The sequence below is a fragment of the Salmo salar genome, chromosome ssa03 (genome assembly GCF_905237065.1).
Source record: "Salmo salar chromosome ssa03, Ssal_v3.1, whole genome shotgun sequence".
Lineage (NCBI taxonomy): Eukaryota > Metazoa > Chordata > Actinopteri > Salmoniformes > Salmonidae > Salmo > Salmo salar.
In genome coordinates, this window is record NC_059444.1 from 34670180 (window position 1) to 34690540 (window position 20361).

General features: G+C 41.9%; 1 protein-coding gene across 2 annotated transcripts in view; it reads left to right on the top strand.

The window, feature by feature from the left end:
* LOC106600431 (GREB1-like protein) overlaps positions 1-20361 on the top strand; it is an 83007-nt gene that overhangs the window by 21837 nt on the left and 40809 nt on the right. The window contains exon 1 of one of the 2 annotated variants that reach the window (XM_014191782.2): positions 19412-19715. The exons of the other annotated variant lie outside the window; for it this stretch is intronic. The gene's annotated coding sequence lies outside the window, so the exon portion shown is untranslated. Of the gene's footprint in view, positions 1-19411; positions 19716-20361 lie in introns of those variants that run through there. 2 annotated transcript variants of the gene reach the window in all.

Sequence of the window (20361 nt, forward strand, 5' to 3'; positions counted from 1 at the left end):
CGCACTGTATGTTGAGAATACAATCTATGCCTACACAGCGAGTAAACAACAGTATGAAAACAGAATATGAGGTGACCAGCATTCAATGTAGCCAGCTAGTGATGGCTATTCAACAGTCTGATGGCCTGGAACTAATATTTCAAAAGTTATCTATCGGGATTCTGTCTATCAGATAGGATTAAATGCATGAAAATAGAATGAATACAATGGACAAATCATTGACTTGAATGGGGACACCCATTCTATTCATATCATTTCTATGCATTTAATCCTATCTGACAGGTGAAATCCGGATAAATTACTTCAGAAAAACTGGGCCCCGGAGATAGAAGCTGTTTCACAGTCTCTCGGCCCTGGCTCTGATGCACCTATGCTGTCTCTGTCTACTAGATGGTAGCAGAGGGAACAGACCATGGCTCGAGTGGCTGAGGTCCTTAATGGTCTTCTTGGCCTTCCTTTGACACCAAGTGCTGTAAATGTCCTGGGGGGCAGGCAGTGTACCCCCGGCGATGTATTGGGCTGACTACACCACTATCTGGAGAGCCATTCGGTTGAGGTGCAGTTGCCGTGCAGATGGTGATGTTCTCAATAGTGCATCTGTGGAAGTTCACTGTTGTCTTCATCACCACGGTGTCGGTGTGGTGGAAACCATTTCAGGTTCTCAGTGATGTGCACGCCAAGAAACTTGAAGCTTTTGACCCTCTCCACTGCAGCCCTGTCAATGTGGATGGGGGCGTGCTCCCTCTTCTGTCTCCTGAAGTTAACTTATTCTCTACAGGAGACAGTCCACTCCTCTCCACTCCTGTAGTCAATTCTCTTGCAGAGCACAGTTTGAGTACTAGATATTGACAATAAGAGGGTACAGCTGAGGTCATGGCATTGTCATTGTTTATTGGCTTAGGGACAAAAGCTGTTCTGTGCTTTAAGCGTTTCACCAACTTTTTTAGCAACATTGCAGCTGCGTTATCATCAGGCCTGGCTCCTGCCCCCATTCTCAGAACCACACACACACACACACACACACACACACACACACACACACACACACACACACACACACACACACACACACACACACACACACACACACACACACACACACACACACACACACACACACACACACACACAATCACACAATCACACACTCAAACACTTGTACTTAAGCCCAAGGTCATGACAGTGTCAGACCTACCAAGGCAAGGCAGTGTGACTGTGAGAGAGGAGAGGAGAGGAGGGGAGAGAGGTTCTCTGGCAGAAGGCTGAGCCTGCTGTGGGCTGTCACAGATTGTCCAAGGCCATGGTGACCAGAACCCAGCCAGTCAGCCCACTCTCCCTCTCTCTCTCTCTCTCTCTCTCTCTCTCTCTCTCTCTCTCTCTCCCCCAGCTCTCTCTCATTCTCTCTTTTTCTCTCTCTGGCCAACAAAATGAGTCTACAGATAAACCCATCCAATTGGGAGTCTGACTTTTTCCTTGGATTATAGATGGGTTAACTGACAACGTCACTAAAATTATGTTACGCTCTTCAATGGGGCTAAAGTCTGTGTGTTATTATGATTCTGGATGGCCAGATATATAGCAACAATGACAAGAAGCTGCCATGTGGGGAATCGAAAGTGGCTCATTCAGCTAGTTTTATCTTGATCTTGAAATCATGTCTTGTTTTGAGGTGTTTTGACTGGTTTGTCGAAAGCTCTCCTGGTTGCAGAGGACATCCAGACTCTCAGCTCCCTGCTTTGATAAGAAGATGACCAAATATTTACCTGGGAAGAGCAGGGACACGGACTGATTTTTTTTTTTCTCTCTCTCTCTCTCTCTCTCTCTCTCTTTCTCTCAATTCAGTTCAATTCAATTTGCTTTATTGGCTTGACGTAACAATGTACATATTGCCAAAGCGTACTTTGGAGATTAAGTGATTTGTTTACAATATTAACATAATTTAAAAATTATAATCAAGATTGTCAACGGGACAATCAGTAACAACAATAATCAAGTGGAAAATAACCATACAATAGGCAATAATAATAACAATGCATAGAGCAGTGGTTCCAAAACTTTCTGTAGTCCCGTACACCTTCAAACATTCAACCTTCAGCTCCCCTCTAGCACCAGTTTCAGCACACTCTCAAATGTTGTTTTTTGCCATCATTGTAAGCCTGCCACACACACACTATACAATACATTTATTAAACATAATAATGAGTGAGTTTTGCTCTTTATTTTCCCATCTTACATATAAAATGTTATTTGTTCATTAAATATTGTGAATAACTCACCACAGGTTAATGAGAAGGGTGTGCTTGAAAGGATGCACATACAGTAACTCTGCAATGTTGGGTTGTATTGGAGAGCGTCTCAGTCTTGAATCATTTTCCACACACAGTCTGTGCCTGTATTTAGTTTTCATGCTAGTGAGGGCCTTGAATCCACTCTCACATAGGTACGTGGTTGCAAAGGGCGTCAGTGTCTTAACAGCTCGATTTTCTGAGGATACCAATCCAGAAATCTGGCAGTGGCTTCTGATTAAATTCAATTTTCATAGAACCGCTTGTTGCAATTTCGATGAGGCTCTTTTGTTCAGATATCGGTAAGTGGACTTGAATCATTTTCCACACACAGTCTGTGTCTGTATTTAGTTTTCATGCTAGTGTGGGCCAAGAATCCACTCTCACATAGGTACGTGGTTGCAAAGGGCATCAGTAGCTTAACAGGGCGATTTGACAAGATAGGATACTCTGAGCGCAGCCCAATTTTGAAATCTGGCAGTGGCTTCTGATTAAATTCAATTTTCATGGAACCAATCTCGATGAGGCTCTCTTGTTCAGGTATCGGTAAGTGGACTGGAGACAGGGCATGAAAGGGATAACGAATCCAGTTGTTTGTGTCATCCGTTTCGGGAAAGTACCTGCGTAATTGCACACCCAATTCACTCAGGTGCTTCGCTATATCACATTTGACATTGTCCGTAAGCTTGAGCTCATTTGCACACAAAAAAATCATACAATGACGGAACAACCTGTGTGTTGTCCTTGTTAGTGCAGACAGAGAAGAGCTCCAACTTCTTAATCATAGCCTCAATTGTGTCCCACACATTGAATATAGTTGCGGAGAGTCCCTGTAATCCTAGATTCAGATCATTCAGGTGAGAAAAAACATCACCCAGAAAGGCCAGTTGTGTGAGAAACTCGACATCATGCAAGCGGTGAGACAAGTGAAATTATGGTCAGTAAAGAAAACTAAGCTTGTCTCTCAATTCAAAAAAATGTGTGAATACTTTGCCCCTTGATAACCATCACACTTCTGTATGTTGTAAAAGCGTTACATGGTCGCTGCCCATATCATTGCATAGTGAAGAAAATACACGAGAGTTCAGGGGCCTTGCTTTAACAAAGTTAAGCATTTTCACTGTAGTGTCCAAAACGTCTTTCAAGCTTCAAAGTCAAGGTATTGGAGTGGCCATCACAAGCCCTGACCTCAATCCTATAGAAAATTTGTGGGCAGAACTGAAAAAGCGTGTACGAGCAAGGAGGCCTACAAACCTGACTCGGTTACACCAGCTCTGTCAGGAGGAATGGGCCAAAATTCACCCAACTTATTGTGGGAAGCTTGTGGAAGGCTACCTGAAATGTTTGACCCAAGTTAAACAATTTAAAGGCAATGCTACCAAATACTAATTGAGTGTATTTTATCTTCTGACCCACTGGGAATCTGATGAAAGAAATAACAGCTGAAATAAATCCTTCTCTCTACTATTATTCTGACATACAGTTTAAATGTATTTGGCTAAGGTGTATGTACACTTCTGACTTCAACTGCATACAGTACACATATTTTTGTATTTATTTTATGTGAATCACATTTTTATTTGGCATACCCCCGACGGCATTGCGCGTATCCCTGGGGGTGTACATTGTCAGGCAGAAATATCGTGCACTGGCAACCCACAACGTCTTCCCCTAACAGGACTGGTAACCTATTCTCACCAGAGAGGTCTTTGAAACTTTGAATAAGAGTTTCAAATTTGGGGAAATTTCTTTCTCAAATTGTTTTATATTTTTAACATTTTGTCAGGAAATGCAGCTCTGTCTCAGGTTCTGCTGTGGTGCAGTGGTTGTACAGCCTTTCCTACAGAGTGGCAGGTTTTCCCGTGTCTACCCTTCTCAATGGCAAGGTTGTGCTCACCAAGCCTGTACTTTGTCAAGGTTTTTCTATGGTTTGATTAGTAACCATGGTGAAATAGTTTGCCATGGTGTGTCACGTTGGTTGAAAGGTGAGGACCAAGGTGCAGCGTGGTGAGCGTACATATTCTTTATTTAGAAAGACGCCGAACAAAACAATAACACTACCCAACAAACCGTGAAGCTAAAGGCTATGTGCCCTAAACAAAGTCAACCTCCCACAACACAAGGAGGGAAAAGGGCTACCTAAGTATGGTTCCCAATCAGAGACAACGATAGACAGCTGTCCCTGATTGAGAACCATACCCGGCCAAAACATAGAAAATAAAGAACATAGAAAAAGGAACATAGAATGCCCACCCTAGTCACACCCTGGCCTAACCAACATAGAGAATAAAACCCTCTCTATGGCCAGGGCGTGACCGGTGTACTGTCGATTTAGATAGCACTGCATTTTGCTTTGTGCTTGTGTTTCCCTATAGGTAATGGAGTTTTGTTTTGACTGTGTTGTAATTGGGTTTATTCTGATTGATTGGATGTTCTGGTCCCAAGGCTTCAGTGTGTTAGTAGAACAAGTTTGTGAACTCAGCCCCATGACCACCTGGATGAGGGGACTTTTCTTTGCTCAGCTCTTGGCATTTCAGGGCTTTGTAATGATTTATCTTTATTTAAACTTTATTTAACTAGGCAAGTCAGTTAAGAACAAATTCTTATTTACAATGATGGCGTACCAGGGAACAGTGTGTTAACTGCCTTCTTCAGGGGCAGAACAACAGATTTTTACCTTGTCAGCTCTGGGATTCTATCTAGCAACCTTTCGGTTACTGCTGCCACGCTCTAACCACTAGGCTACCTCCCGCCCGGCAGTAGACTACCTGCCGCTGCCGCACAAAATTACGTAATTAGAGAATGTAATTTCCCCAAATTTGAAACTCTTATTCAAGGTTAAAGACCTATCTGGTGAGAATAGGTTACCAGCCCTGTTAGGTGAAGACGCAGAGAGCTGTGGGTTTCCATCGCACTACACTACATGAGAGGGGGTCATTATATTTTACATGTTTCCTAAACTTAATTGCTATTTTTTGTTTGTTTTTCTTATTAGTGGATATTGGCCTAATTCTGTTCTACATGCATTGTTTGTAGTTTTCCTCTGGATATGTAGGAGAATCTTACAGACCACTGCATGTAGGGTTTTGATGGGGTGTTTCAAATCTTGTTTTGCAAGTGGACCCCACACCGCGCTGTCATAAAGTGCAATTGGTTTAATGACACATTCAATTAGTTTTAGCCACATTTTAATAGGTATTTGAATGTGTTTTTTATTGGTGCGGAATGCCCTGCGTGATTTCACTCAGTTCATTCAATGCCTCATTTAGGTTTCCAGTACAGCTTAATTTTAAACCTAAGCGATTGTCGTGTGCGCAGTACTTTATATATTTTGTACCAATTGAGAACTCTTTCTCTTTCTCTCTCTCTCGTTCTCTTACTCTCTTTCCCAGCCTCCTAACCTGAGATAAGTCTTGTTACTGGGCAAGTTTATGGACCTCAGCTGGCCTCTCTCTCTTTCCTTCTCTCTCCCTCTCTCTTTCTCACTCTGTTTTGATGCACTGGAACTAGAACCCAGCCAACTGTCTATTTCTGGATTGAAGAGTTCCACAATCCCTCCACAGAATGTCCTATTCAGTTGTGTTGGACAGAGTCCAGATTAAGTCAGAATATGCAGTTGAAGTCGGAAGTTTACATACACCTTAGCCAAATACAATTAAACTAAGTTTTTCACAATTCTTGACATTTAATCCTAGTAAAAATTCCCTGTCTCAGGTCAGTTAGGATCACCACTTTATTTTAAGAATGTGAAATGTCAGAATAATAGTAAAGAGAGTCATTTATTTCAGCTTTTATTTCTTTCATCACATTCCCAGTGGGTTAGAAGTTTACATACACTCAATTAGTATTTGCATTGCCTTTAAATTGTTTCACTTGGGTCAAACATTTCAGGTAGCCTTCCACAAGCTTCCCACAATAAGTTGGGTGAATTTTGGCCCATTCCTCCTGACAGAGCTGGTGTAACTGAGTCAGGTTTGTAGGCCTCCTTGCTCGCACACGCTTTTTCAGTTCTACCCACAAATTTTCTACAGGATTGAGGTCAGGGCTTTGTGATGGCCACTCAAATACCTTGACTTTGTTGTCTTTAAGCCATTTTTCACAACTTTGGAAGTATGCTTGGGGTCATTGTCCATTTGAAAGACCCATTTGTGACCAAGCTTTAACTTCCTGACTGATGTCTTGAGATATTGCTTCAATATATCCATATAATTTTCCTTTCTCATGATGCCATCAATTTTGTGAAGTGCACCAGTCCCTCCTGCAGCAAAGCACCCCCACAACATGATGCTGCCACCCCCGTGCTTCACGGTTGGGATGGTGTTCTTCGGCTTGCAAGCCTCTCCCTTTTCCCTCCAAACATAACGATGATCATTATGGCCAAACAGTTATATTTTTGTTTCATCAGACCAGGGAACATTTCTCCAAAAAGTACAATCTTTGTCCCTATGTGCAGTTGCAAACCGTAGTCTGGCTTTTTCATGGCGGTTTTGGAGCAGTGGCTTCTTCCTTGCTGAGCGGCCTTTCAGGTTATGTCGATATAGGACTCGTTTTACTGTGGATATAGATACTTTTGTACCTGTTTCCGCCAGCATCTTCACAAGGTCCTTTGCTGTTGTTCTGGGATTGATTTGCACTTTTCGTACCAAAGTACATTCATCTCTAGGAGACAGAACGCGTCTCCTTCCTGAGCGGTATGACGGCTGCGTGGTCCCATGGTTTTAAACTTGCATACTATTGTTTGTACAGATGAACGTGGTACCTTCAGGCATTTGGAAATTGCTCCCAAGGATGAACCAGACTTGTGGAGGTCTTTCTTCTGAGGTCTTGGCTGTTTTCTTTTGATTTTCCCATGATGTCAAGCAAAGAGGCACTGAGTTTGAAGTTAGGCCTTGAAATACATTCACAGGTACACCTCCAATAGACCCAAATGATGTCAATTAGCCTATCAGAAGCTTCTAAAGCCATGACATCATTTTCTGGAATTTTCAAGCTGTTTAAAGGCACAGTCAACTTAGTGTATGTAAACTTCTGACCCACTGGAATTGTGATACAGTGAATTATAAGTGAAATAATCTGTCTGTAAACAATTGTTGGAAAAATTACTTGTGTCATGCACAAAGTAGATGTCCTAATCGACTTGCCAAAACTGTAGTTTGTTAACAAGAAATTTGTGGAGTGGTTGAAAAACGAGTTTTAATGACTCCAACCTAAGTGTATGTAAACTTCCGACTTCACCTGTAAACCATGTTGTCGTTGTTATGTCTACAGTACAGTACGTTTTAAGTCTTGCATTGTGTTTTAATAAAAAAAAGTTTATTCTCTATTATTCAAGTCCTGCAGGTTTTGATGTTTCAGCCAATGCTTTTGTACCAACTCTATCTTCCATTCAACGTTTTAGAATCTCTGCAAAGATGGAAATAATAATTAACATTATCAATGAGAACAACAACACATCTAAACTTCCCAATCCCGACTGGTGTTTTATTTGGCCATTATCAAAAGCTTTCAGAGCTTAGTAACTAATTAAACCCCATCTTTATCCTCTCAATCCACATCAAGACCCACAGAGAGAGCCTCAGCTCAGCTCCTGTCAGCCCTGACTGGCACATCTGCCGGGAAAATATCCTGTCTCCCACAGGATCAATACAGTTGAAGCAGTGGCCACTATGCCTGAATGGGTTTACTGTCACTTTTCTCATCAGTGAGGTTTGTGTTTGTGTCAGGGCCAGACAAAAGCCTCCCCGGCCACCATTGTCCCGTTAAGACAAAAAGAAGAAGAGAGGAGAAGCCCTGCTGCCACTGTGACCATGGTGGGTCCTGGCTGTGCTGTGGTCAGCTAGGGGGAATGGGATTTAAAGTGTGGACCTTGTCACCAGGGACAACATGGCTACTTATTATTAATCGGGAGGGAGTGGGGTGTGTTTGTATGTGTGTGTGTCAGCGCTGATGCAGCAGAGGAACCTGGAGGTCAGGAAGAGAGGCATGATAGATACAGCTGATCGCCCCTCAAGGAAGTAAATGGAGGTGGGGGGGTAGAGCGCTCCTTCCTTAGGACATTGAGGACGTTCTTTGTCAATGTGTCACTCAAATGAATTCAAGGCTGCTTTGGGACTTCAGGGGGAGGAAAGAAAGAATGGGTGGAGGGGTCCTATTCAGTGAGGTGTCCTCTTTCTTTCTTTCTGTCTCTTTTTGATGGGCATTTATTCATCGAGTTCAAAAGTAGTTAGATGCTCTGTCTTTGATAATTTTCATAGGGAAGGGGTTGTCTGGATATTTGAGTGGTACTTTTAGATTTAGATGATCAGATTATTATTTTTTTTTATTGAGATTAGTGCTTTTTGAGATCGGTTCTGTTTCGGTTAGATTTTTTTTTAAGAATCACGTTTTTTTCGGTTTCGATTATTTTTGTATACAGGAAATGCATTACGAAAAAATTACATTACTATGATTTAAAGAGCTTTTTAATGGAATTTCCTAAGCCGAACATTCAATTGCCAAAACATTGAAAATATTCCATTGTCTATGATCAGGTCCACATTGGGTAGACATCAATAGAAAAATAGGAAATTACTATGAAATATAAAAATATTTAAGTTTTGTATATATCTTTTTATCGCTTTATTCTTTTTCATTCCTTATAATTATTAAAGTAATCATCTCATCTCTGCTCAGACAGTAGCAGTCAGCCAGGTAGCCAGGCCATCTAATATTGTGTGCTCCCCATACTGTACTATCTTTAGTCATGCTATTTAGCTAGCATGCCTATCATGCTGCAGAGCTGTCTGACGATATCATTTTACTAGTTCTTCAAAGTAGTTAGGCATACTTTCACAAACTGCCTCTGTCACTGTCGTCGTTGTCTACATTTGTCTTTCACGCGGTCTGTGTGTATCTAACTTCACATAGCAGGCGTAAAAGAATATCAGTCCAGAGATCTGTATGTAATGACAAAATGCTCATGTCTCCACTCCAACAATAGGAGTCATTTTCCTAAAGGCGGGAAGGCAGGCGACAACTTTAGGTACAAATCAAGCCCATTGAAACGCATTGGGCTTATTTTGGACAGATTTTGACCAGAGTGAAACCTCTTACTTCGCCTAATCCTTTCTGATCTGTTTGAGCTGGAAAAAACAGGTGCAATGGAATATGGTCATTGTAGTTAATTACCACGTTTCTGCGCTGAACTAGGATAAACATGGGGCGGCAGGTAGCCTAGTGGTTAGAGTGTTGGGCCAGTAACCAAAAGGTTGCTAGAGCAAATCCCTGAGCTGACAAGATAAAAATATGTCGTTCTGCCCCTGAACAAGGCAGTTAACCTGCTGTTCCTAGGCTGTCATTGTAAATAAGAATGTGTTTTTAACTGACTTGCCTAGTTAAATAAAGGTTAAATGGAAAAACATTTGCTTTGTAAAAACTTCCTTCACCCCAGCGTCCCACATAGTTTTTGACTTCTTTCAGTGAATGATTTGATTTCTCTCTAGAGCAGTGGTTCCCAAACTTTTTATAGTCCCGTACCCCTTCAAACATTCAACCTCCAGCTGTGTACCCCCTCTAGCACCAGTTTCAGCACACTCTTAAATGTTGTTTTTTGCCATCATTGTAAGCCTGCCACACACACACTATACAATACATTCATGAAACATAAGAATGAGTGTGAGTTTTTCTCTTTATTTTCCCATCTTACATATAAAATGTTATTTGTTCATTAAATATTGTGAATAACTCACCACAGGTTATTGGAGATAGTCTCAGTCTTAAATCATTTTCCACACACAGTCTGTACCTGTATTTAGTTTTCATGCTAGTGAGAGCTGAGAATCCACTCTCACATAGGTATGTAGTTGCAAAGGGTGTCAGTGTCTTAACAACACGATTTGCCAAGGATACTCTGAGCGCAGCCCAATCCAGAAATCTGGCAGTGGCATCTGATTAAATTCATTTTTCACAGAACCGCTTGTTGCAATTTCGATGGGGCTCTCTTGTTCAGATATCGGTAAGTGGACTGGGGTCAGGGTGTAAAAGGGATAAGGAATCCAGTTGTTAGTGTCATCCGTTTCGGGAAAGTACCTGTGTAATTACGCAGCCAACTCACTCAGGTGTTTCGCTATATCACATTTGACATTGTCCGTAAGCTTGAGTTCATTTGCACACAAAAAATCATACAATGGTGGAAAGACCTGTGTTGTCCTGCAGACAGAGAAGAGCTCCAACTTCTTAATCATAGCCTCAATTGTGTCCCACATATTGAATATAGTTGCGGAGAGTCCCTGTAATCCTAGATTCAGATCATTCAGGCTAGAAAAAACATCACCCAGATAGGTGTGAGAAACTCGTCATCATGCAAGCGGTCAGACAAGTGAAGATTATGGTCAGTAAATAAAACTTTAAGCTCGTCTCTCAATTTAAAAAAAAACGTGTGAGTACTTTGCCCCTTGATAACCATCGCACTTCTGTATGTTGTAAAAGCGTTACATGGTCGCTGCCCATATCATTGCATAGTGCAGAAAATACACGAGAGTTCAGGGGCCTTGCTTTAACAAAGTTAAGCATTCTCACTGTAGTGTCCAAAACGTCTTTCAAGCTGTCAGGCATTCCTTTGGCAGCTAGAGCCTCTCGGTGGATGCTGCAGTGTACCCAAGTGGCGTCGGGAGCAACTGCTTGCATGCGCGTTACCACTCCACTATGTCTCCTTGTCATGGCTTTTGCGCCATCAGTACAGATACCAACTCATCTTGACCACTAAAATCTGTTTGATGTCACAAAGCTGTCCATTACTTAAAAAATATCCTCTCCCATTGTCCTGGTTTCCAGTGGTTTGCAGAATAGGATGTCTTCCTTAATCGACCCCCCATAAACGTAACGGACATATACCAGGAGCTGTGCCAGGCCTGCCACGTCTGTTGACCCATCCAGCTGTAACGCTTAGAATTCACTGGCTTGTATGCGAAGCAGTAATTGTTTCAAAACATCTCCTGCCATGTCACTGATGCATTGTGAAACAGTGTTGTTTTATGAAGGCATTGTCTGTATAGTTTTTTGGGCCTTTTCCCCCAGCATTGTCCCAGCCATATCCACGGCAGCAGGAAGAATTAAGTCCTCCACAATAGTTTGGGGCTTGCCTGTCCTAGCCACTCGGTAGCTCACATATAAGACGCTTCTAGCCCCCTTCTTATTAATGGTATCTGTTGCTTTTATACATGTCTTACTAATCGAAGGTTGTCTTAATTCTCGCTCAAAAAACTCCCGTGGCTTATTTTTCAAATTGGCATGTTTTGTTTTTAGATGTCTGCGCAAGAGTAAAGGTTTCATTGAGTTGTGAGAGTACTTTTGCACATATAACACACTGTGGCTGAGGAAAGGCACTACTCCCAATATAAGTGAACCCCAAATCAATGTAGTTCTCATCATATTTGCGCCTCTTCAATGGTCCAACGTCCCTGTCTGTTGTTCAGTGCTTTCCCGGGTAAGGGGGCAGTAGCTCTTCGGCTGCATCAGATTCACAACTGTCCATGTCCATGCTAGCTGGACTAACAACAAATGTAGAATTACTGATGCTAGCATTGGATGTGCTCGTCGTCGACAGGTGAAGGTGTAGTACTGCTGGTAGTAGCAGTATTACCAGTAGAGCTGGTATGTGTCTCTATGGACGCGAGCCTTACTTTTTTTAACCATTTATCAATTTTCGAGCTACGTTTTGCTATATACGGACCGTTAGTGGAATTCCTGCGAGAGAGTAACGGTTAATGTTAGGCTGTCATTGTAAAAAAGAATTTGTTCTTAACTGACTTGCCTAGATAAATAAAGGTAAAATAAAAAAATGTGATTGGATGTTAATTATTTGACTAGGCTACCTGTATTTGACATTGTGTTGTTATTTTGCTGAACACTAGATGGTTAAAAAAAAAAATTGGCAATGAAACGAGGCTACTCAGGCGAGAAAAAAACCTCACCAAAATGTATAGTCCCGTTGGAAAATATAAATGGACTGTTTGAAAATGTGAAAAAATAAATATATATATTTTTTTATTTCAAAAAATTTGAATCACATTTTCATTTGGCATACCCCCGACGGCATTGCGTGTACCCCTGGGGGTACTCGCTCTAGAGAAATGGCGCGTTGGGCTCACTCAAAAACAGAACTAAATGGAATTCAAGTAATTGAACCGACTTCGGTCAATTAGTTGTTTAATAACCACAAAAATACTAAATGTCAGCACTAGAAAAAATGTAATAATCATGACAAATGTTTTGACATCTTTGATAGATTCCGCTTTGTTTGCAACTCGATATACTGATATTAACTATCATGTACTGACAGATATGAGATACAATAGCAAAATGCAGTTAGTTGTTGAGGTGTGGTGCAGGCCAGGCCTGTCCTGTTCGTGGATATGGAACTTGACCCCTTACTGTTCCCTCCTGTCATCTGATAAGACTAAGTGTTTTGATAATATTGCCCTCCACCCATGATCCATGGCTTTAGAGTTCCCCTTTTACACCCCATAACAAATACGCCTGTCTAAATAGCAATTGAGGGCCAGGCCAGGACAGGGTTTGGTCAAACTGAACATTAAATGTTTAGGGTTTAGGGAGGGGATGAGCAGTGAGGTGTTGACCAGATGCCCAAATGGAGATGCTAGCTGTGATGATGTTATCAGGGTACATAAACTGAGTCATATCTGAGCTATGTTCCTTTCTTCCTGTCGTCTCCTGTTATGTGAGAGGAGTGATTAGATAGGTACCAGTGAGTTTGTACAGGAAGGAGAGGTTTGTATTATTATAATTTTTTTACATGTTTTTTTTATTTGTCTGTGTTAAATGTGAACAACTTATATGAGTCTTACTAATAACACTATATAGTAGATGTAGTACTATGCATCAATAGTACTTTGACATATCATGTAGTGTTCGTTTTTACAGTAGTAGGCCCACTATAGTAGAGCTGTTGACAGTAGAAAGATGTAAAGGAAACAAACATGTCCTTTCAAGAAAATGTAGAAAAATATTATTGTAATTTAATTAAACATTTCTGAATTATAATTGTTTCTCTTTTTATTTGTGTATACTTTCGGCCTATGTAATAACCACTACTAAGGAGAGAAGTGGAATTTATTGTTTACTTTCAATATGGCAGCTCAGAATAACTCCATAAATATAAAAATTATCCAAGGGCCAAAGATTCTATGTGCTTTTCTCTTGTTCAGATAGTTGGACTGGTGTTCAACCATGGCTGAGCAGCGTTGTAAAATGCAGAGTGGGTTCACTCGCAGGGCATCCATTTTATTAGGTCTTCTCAGCGAGCATTGTAAATTATCAGTAATTCCCCACATTGACTGAGTTTGTCCTCCAGGCCTCAAATTAAATGTAAAAAGAACAACACTAAGTGAAAATGTTCCATGTATTTTTTTTTTCACATTTAAAGAGGGCTGAACTTCCTGATTTGGCCTTGTTTTTCATTAAGAAACGCAGCGGCCATGTGATTCAAGAGTTGTCTGGGGGGGGTTAATGTCGGTATCTCTTGTGTGTGTGTGTGTTCGAACGTGGCAAGCGTTTGTACAGTACGTTCTCTCTGTCAAAACAGTACACAGTTGCAGTCACTCACCCTTCCAGATAACGTGAAACAGTCTATCAAGGTATTGTGTCTTGAAGTCACCTAGGCTTGCTAGTGTTAGCCAACTTCTTTCGGCAATTAGCTTCAGCCAGCTGGTGTGCGACCTTGGCAAAGTTGGTTTGACATTGGATAGCCTATCGCTGGGGCTAGTTAGGGACCATCAATAAGTTACACAATGTAAATGATAGAAGAAAAAAAATGTTGCACATCTTTTAGTTGTCTCATTGAATGCTTTCAATATTGGCATTTGAATAACTACAATTTATAGTTGATTTGATGTTTTTAAGTCATTGAAACTTAAGCTATTAACATTTTGTAATATTGTCTTACATACATTGTGTAATTTACTGATGGTCCCTAACTAGCCCCATAGGGATATCGAATGTCAACCAAATTGACCATTGCGTGTAGCTGATGATTACTTGGGTGCTGCCAGCTGTGGGCATGTGGGCAGGATTGAAATAAACCCAACCCAAGGAAAACTGTTACGGTAACCTTCATTCCATGACATACCACTTTTTTCTATCATCTCGCAAAACTCTGTTTTGGACAAGACTGACTTTATGACCAAAATTATCCTATTTACACTTTATAGTCAATTTTGACACTACAATAAATGTTTCTGACTCATATCGATGCCACATAGGCCATTTTCAAAATGAGAAGTTGCATTTTAGGGGCAGTCGCACTTTAACATAGTAAAACTAAGATGGGACAAGTGTGGTACAGACAAAGGATCTTGATTTGAACCAGTTTACTACAGCAAGAAACGTATCCTGCAGCAACAGGAAATGTGAATTAGTATGTGGATTATAATTCATCTGCATTTTTGTAGGGGTTGATACGTTTTTGTAATGGAAAATTAAGTCTTTAGAAGCCTTTTAAAACCTCAAATACGCTTCAAGTTTTACATTTCCTGCAATAAGGTGATCAAATTAAGATCCTACACCTCTATTTTGATTAGGAATTTTTAGACCATGTGTATCTAAATAAATGTTGTAAACTTAATTTTGTTGATTTAGCTGCCTAGAATTCACCCTGTCTCCCACATTATGATGAACAGTGTTAAAACCTTCAATGTTTTTTTCTGTCATGCAAAGGAATTACACCAAAGTTGTCATCCAAAAACATTCTTCTATTCTATACTCTTCAGAATCAGATGTAACCAAAAAACGACTTTTCAACTAGAGCTGGCAACAAATCCTTAGGGGACAGAACAGAGTTTTTCAACTCTGTGTATCAGTTTATATAGCATCTATAGTGTCCTAATAGCAGCTGTTTAGACAAGTCTTTGTTAATAAATGATGCTGACCTTTGTCTGCTGTGGTTGAGGCTGGGATTTAGTTGAAGGTTAAATGCCTTGCCCTTATACTCATCCTCCACTGGGCCAGAGCAGAGTGTACAGGGAAGGCTGGGAGGCAAGGCAAGGTCAGCACTCCAATCAACCTGGTGCAAACACAAAGGCTGGGCTGTGCCCCTAATGAATTGGCCCCCCAGTCCCACAGAGTCCCTCACAACCACAGGCCACAGCTCTCATCTGCCCCGCCCCCAGGCCTTCTCAGGCACTCTGAGCCCTTCTCCCCTTTCACACGCACCCCCTAACCTCCTAATTTTGAAATGACTTTTATAACTGGACAGTAAACTTCCAGTGGCTTAATGATGATGACTTCTTCATCTGCCCAAATGCTCCTTTTGTCCGCCTCCCCCCAGCCCCCCCATCAGCCCTTCCCCAGCCCCTCTGTCACAACAGGCCTTAAACCCTAGTTCACTCCCCTTTATAGTCCCCACTGGCTAATCCACCCCACCACCCACCAACCCTACAGCCCCAGGCTCTTGTTCCACTTTCCTGGCCCTGGTCTGGTTGAGCTCTCTTTTATTTTCTCTGTTCTGCTGCTGCCGACATCAGCTATGGCATTCATCTGGAATGCTGCTGCTCACTGCCTTTTGTTTGTGTGGCCTGGCTCAGCCTTGGGGGAGGGGGGGATTATAGCAGGGGGACAAGCTGCCACCCGGCTAGTAAGTGACAGTGTCACACCTTACACCGTGGAGGTAACCAACATGGGAGAGAAGAAGGTGCAATGGGGCTCGGTGAGGAACTTTTCACATTGGGGTTTTTGTTGTTGTTTTGCTATCTTGTTTATTCATGCAGCAGGTTTGTTTTCTTATTGTAAGTCTTCAGACACACTGTCCCGTTTAACACCTCAGCTCTCCTTTCTCTCCTACAAACCTGATACTGATCCCTCATCTCACTCAATTCTACTATGACATATTACTTCCAGTCATTGACTCTGTTTCAGTGTATCTTCATTTTGATGTGTTTTTGTAAAATGACCCTCTCCACATAGTTTACATCAGGTCTAAATGTATAGGTCTGAATGAATGTTTTGACCTCGGCACGCAGTCAATAGTGCGGTTCACGTTCCCTTGAGTCTCAAATTGTTCTACATTTTTTCTGAACATTTGCAATTTGAACATGTTATACTTGTATCAATTAAGTATCGCAACACCTATCAGGTGTAATAATGAGTCAGTTATTGGAGTCAGTCAAAGCTGCAATGTGCTCAATTCAACCCAATGAAGCTGAGTCAGTTCTGAGCTAAGACAAAGCAGCTTTTCCTCTGGGAATCCAGAAGACAAGAGGAGAAATGGAGGCAACCATCTCCTGTCCCCCTTGGAATCTAAAGACAACAGGGGATAGGAGACCCCCAGTCCCCTATCCCCCCTCTCCCTTCCCCCTGTCCTCTAGTCACCCTGTCACATGACCCATCTTTCCTCAGGTGGCAGTGGAGGGTGGAAGGGCCACTTCCCCTTTGTCAGGCCCTTTGGCTGGCCCTCAATACAGTGGTGAGGGATGGGTGGAGGGAGGGCCACAGGGCCAGCATTCAGACCCAGGCTCTTTTGTTTTCCCACACAGGGCTCTTTTGAGGCCAAAGAAACCGCTGGGTTTACTCATTATCTTCATTTCAAACGGGTCTATTTAAACGTGGCTGCTGTGTCAAAGTCAGGGAGGGAGGGAGCTACTGCTGGGAGCTGGGGGAGATGAATCACACTGCGAGACTCCTCTTCCCAGGTTCAACTTGCTGCTAGTGCTGGTCTGTACCAAATAAGCTTATTTTGGGAGTTTTCGATTGGTCATATGTTGATTTACCATCAGACAGGAAACTGTAATGTTTACTAAAGTTGCTAGTCTCCTGTTAGTGCACAAGTCATCTCTTTCTTTCATTCTTTACTCCAACTGTTTCAAATGGACTACCCCCGGGAGCCTATAGAGTCCATACAGACAGACAGACGCTGTGTAGTATAATAATACAATTTACACGAACCTCCACGTTCAGCGTAGAATGCGCGATGTCTGTATGATGAATGAGTGGTGAGGAGCAATGGAGCCCTGATTGGCTAATGCCCCAGTTTATAGCTGTCTCACACACCGCCTGTGGCCGGCATACTATAACCATTGGTGAGGAGGTGAGAAGAGTTATACGGACAGATTAAACCAACTGTTGACTAGATCTGCTGTAATGAACTGAAGACTAAGGCAGTCACACTGCTTGCCTGGCTATGCAAAGATGAAAATGAAAGAATTACAGTTAAACAATATGGTCTTTATCAACATCCTCTGACTTAATGTTTCATCTGTCCGTTTATTTCTCTTTAATGATCCAGGATAACACAGTTATATTATGAATCCATATTTAGAATCCAATATTTTAGTAAAGTAATGTTAAGATTGCTAACCGACTGGCTTACTCAGGCTTGTCATTTTTCTAAGAATGGACTGTTGAAAAGAAGGTTGAAGGTGGAGACAAGAGACATATGGTGTTATAGTGAATATATTGTGTGGCTCTTTTGAGGTTGTTAGGTCTCCCTAATGTTGGATTTAAGAGTGAGAATAATAATGTTGTCATTGGCACATCCACATGAGGTCAAATATCAACGTTAGAAAAAGTGTAAAAAGGGTCCGTGCAGCGTATGGAGTGGAGTGTGTCTTTTCTACTGTCAAGTAGCTGTGTGTTGACTTGGGAATTTTCTTAGTTTGCTTGAGAAATTCTCAGAAACTTTACTTAAACATAGAAAACGAAAAACAAGACCCAGACATAGGGATTACAGGCTTGTTTGGGAAATGTTTTTATGCATAGTAACCTTTTAACTGGTCACTCCATGGACGAGGCTGGCGTAAATTATTAACAAAAGCTATTTTGAGATTGCAGCCAAAACAGGAACCAGGCAGTGTATGCAAGGAATGATTTTGCAGTCAGTTAGCTGCTTAGATTTTGCGTTCAAAGTCATATGAAAGTGGAAATGGGAATGTCACTGACACACATCAACCCTTTGCTCTATCGGCAGTGGATCTGTAGGGGGGGGGGGGTTAAAGAGAGTATAGTATTATCTTTTTCTCATACTCAGCCAATAGGTTGGGATCTGATTGCAACGTTACAAATGTGTTGTTGTGAGAACCTAAAATGTTCAAAAGCCTAGTTAGAACATTCCGTGTGAGGCAACCACTGGTGAGGAGAAGGTGAATTGATTAGTCCCCAAAAAGTCTCCAAAGTCCCTACATCATTGAAAAAATACAGTGTTATGTTGCTTATGCACTTAGGGAAACTTGTCTACCTGTACAGTATATTAGCCATGATGTGACGTAATTGAATTTATTTTCATGGAATAAACCCAAAATGCATTTCTTAGTTTCCATAAAATCTGTCACCCCAGCGCTCCATTGACGCAGTGTTAGTAATGACGAGGCATTTGACCAGCCAGCCAGGCTATAATGACACTATAATCCTTGACATCTGTCCACCCAGCGCCTGTTGATTTGTGGTGGCGGAAGGTGGATCCCCAGTTTATTTATTTTGACCAGATGAGCCCTTGGTATTTATAGCGGGGGTAAAAAAAAAACAGTCAGGGGTCCATCCCAGTCTCCATCCCAGTCCCAGGCCTGTAGTCTGTTCTGTAGGGCCAGGGTCCCAGCCCGGCCAAGAGGGACAAAATGCACAGAGCTGACCTGACATTCTTCTTGTCCCTATTTTGCCAGTGGTTGGGGTTGCCCTATCTCTAAATTGGCCCTAATAAAAAGGAAGGGAGTGGCAGAGAGAGAGAGAGAGAGGGAGAGACAGGGGTGAAAGTAAAGAAAGAGTAGGGGGGGGGTTGATTTTGACTAGATTTGTTTCTTCTTCTTTGGTAATCTAAGAAGTGTATGGTATAGTAGTTCCATTTCTCCAGTGTGTCATCCTGCTGTGTCAGGGTTTCCCCCGTGTTGTTGGCGTGTTAAATGCTGATGGTCACGCGTGTCGGGGTGGTGTGACCGTGTGGCAGGAGGGGATGTTGCCCAATGTCTTTGTTTCCTGGCCAGGCAGGACGGCCCTCCAAGAGCATCTGTCACTACAGGGGGTCAGAGGGGCTAAGATGAATGAGGCCCCAGAGAATTCACTCCACACACAGCAAATGGCACAACATAGGGGAGGGACAAGGGGACTGGGGGAGGGTGCGTGTGTGCTTGACTCAGAGAGAGAGGGGTTCTGCTGTACTGGAGGAAGGAGGAGTATTTGCTGTCCATACTGTCGTGGAGTTTAATTACCAAGGAGCTGCTGATGGCTTGGGGACACACCAGATGAGAATTAATCAGCCCTACGTCTCCTTGGATATTTCCTCACTCTTTTCCTCTTCCTTAGGACATACCTATCACCCATAATGGACTATAATTCGTGACTTTGTGATTTATTTATTTTTGCATTGTGGAATTTAGTGTTTGGTTTTGGAGCGTTTTTTTGTTGTTGTTGTGTTATCGAAGTGCTGTCTGGCTGGTGGAGAACCCTTGGAAGGTATGGAAGCATATTACATTGTTTACTCTTTTCCACCAACATGATGTTGATGGCTCAGCTCTTAGCACCTAATTTAAGGGACCTGGAAATGTTAGTCCTTTTTTGCATAACCCCCATCCCCCTCTCCTCTCCTCTGCTATACTGATGTGTACTCTCGTCCTCATTCATGGGTTTTCTAATGTTGACAGTACCCTCTTGGTTAAAAAGGTCTCCAAAAGGGTTCTTCGGCTGTCCCCATAGGAGAACTCTTTTTGGTTCCAGGTAGAACCCTATTTGGTTCCAGTCGGAACTCTTTTGGCTTCCATGTAGAACCCTCTGGGGAAATGGGTTCTACATGGAACCCAATAGGGTTCTACCTGGAATCAAAAGGGTTCTTCAAAGGGTTCTCCTATGGGGACAGCCGAAGAACCCTTTTAGGTTGTAGATATCACCTTTTTTTCTAGGAGTGTAGCCTACAGTCATTGTTCTTGTATTTCTGTGAAAAATAAGATATGTAATACATTTACTTAAGATATGTAATACATTTACTTGAGATATGTAATACATTTACTTGAGATATGTAATACATTTACTTAATATATGTAATACATTTACTTGAGATATGTAATACATTTACTTAAGATATGAAATACATTTACTTAAGATA